This window comes from Haplochromis burtoni, unplaced genomic scaffold (assembly GCF_018398535.1).
Source record: "Haplochromis burtoni strain Fernald_Lab_line unplaced genomic scaffold, NCSU_Asbu1 Contig_146, whole genome shotgun sequence".
NCBI classification, from domain to species: Eukaryota; Metazoa; Chordata; class Actinopteri; order Cichliformes; family Cichlidae; genus Haplochromis; species Haplochromis burtoni.
In genome coordinates this window covers 673,990-675,840 of record NW_024582507.1, presented here as the reverse complement: position 1 = coordinate 675,840, position 1,851 = coordinate 673,990, and the positions used below count along the sequence as shown (strand labels likewise).

At 39.6% G+C, this 1,851-nt stretch overlaps 1 protein-coding gene across 1 annotated transcript in view; it reads right to left on the bottom strand.

The window, feature by feature from the left end:
• Positions 1-1,851, bottom strand: part of LOC102305299 (DDB1- and CUL4-associated factor 1) — a 23,291-nt gene that overhangs the window by 2,397 nt on the left and 19,043 nt on the right. The gene's annotated exons all lie outside the window — the stretch shown is intronic.

Here is a 1,851-nt window from a genome sequence, read left to right as displayed (position 1 = left end):
GAAAAAAAAAAGAAAGTTAAACCCATTTGGACAGTGAAGGAATGTCAGGATTCTTGCTCAGAAAAAGGAGCTGATCAACATGCTCTCAAGTCAGAGCATGTTCCAGTCCACAAAAACTTTTTTTGTAACAAAATATCGATTTCTGCTGTCCCTGTATCGATACATTATTAGCAAACAATATCACGATACTACACAGTATCGATTTTTTCCCCCACCCCTACTATCTAACCCAGTTGTTTATACAAAGGCACACATTTAGTTTGTTAATGTTATAATTACAAAAATGTGCATGTGAAACTAATCCATATAATGCTGATCATGTGATTGTACTCACAGGCAGGTGTGCTGATTAATGGACAAGCATAATTTATGTGTTTTCTCATATTACACTTTCTAGTGTTTAATACACTTAAAGGCCAATTTGTTACGTACACCTACTCAACTGCAAATTAAATGTCTAAATCAAATGGCAGCAATAGAGTTCATTTAGACACATTGTCAAGATAACTTGACAATGTGCCAAAGTTGCCAAATTTCAAACTGAGCATCAGAATGAGGCAAAAAGGTGATTTTAATGGACTTTGAATGTAGCATAGTTGTGGCATGAGTGACTTATTGTAAATATATTTCAGAAATTGTATTTTACTGGTATTTTCCTCACAAAGAGGAAAAATATTCAGCTGCAGTTAACCCTAAAAATCTGGGTGAAAATGCCATGTTGGTGCCAAAGGTCAGAGGACTACTGTGTGCTCAGATAGTAGTGTCAGAATGTGAGCTAAACAACATGAAAACATGGATAATATCCATCCTGACTTCAGTGGTGTAACTGTATGGAGGATATTTTCTTGGGCCCTTTAGTACAGAGTCTTAAACTTCACAGCCTACCTCAGTATTTTTCCTCACGAGCACCAAATGACAAAACAGTTGACTCAAGGTGCTTTATAGTGTTAAGTAAAGGCCCAACAATAACACAGAAATCGTCAACAATCAGACAACACTATATGAGCAAGCACTTGGGGACCATGGGAAGGTAAAATTCCTTTTTAAAATCAGGAAGAAACCTCCAGCTCAAGGAAGGGCAGCCATCTGCTGCCTCTATCTTGGTCCTCTATCTTGGGGACAGTGTACCCATCTTATGATGCCTGCTTCCAGCATGATAACACGCCATGTCTCAAAACTAAAATCATCTTAACTCGATTCTTGAACATGACAATGAATGCATTGTACTCAAATAGCCTCTGCATCCACAAGGTCTCATGCCAAATTAGTGCCTCCCTGATACAGTTTGCAGTCGACAAATGCAACTGCATGATGATGTGTCCACACGGACCAGAATGTTTCCAGTCCATTCCTGAAATTATGTCATGAAGAACTAAGGCAGTACGAGCAAAGTGTACCTAATAAAGTGTCCATGTTCTGTCTATGACTGTCACCTTCACTCTTCAGGAGGAAAAAACAAACAACACCCCTGCTGACCAACAGCTCAGAAAATAGGCTGTACAAACTACCACTCCCCCAATATAACCCAGTCTTTGATAGGTGGCCAAGTTTCAGAACATAGTGGCAGCAGGTAGTTTGGCACACCAACAGATGTCCCTCCTGTTTATAGACTTAATCAATTTAAAATACACTGTAGTTAAAAGAAAATGTACTGGCATCCAAGGCTGGACTGGGACAAAAAAAAAATCGGCCCGGGCATTTTGACTAGAGACCGGCCCACCAGGATAAAGATTGAAAATGTGCCGTCATTCAGGGATAAAACCGCAAAGGATTCTGGGAACTTGTGGCAAGAGGTACTAGCGCACACAGGCTTTCAATTGAACTCAGTTACACAGCGATAAAAAGAAACAC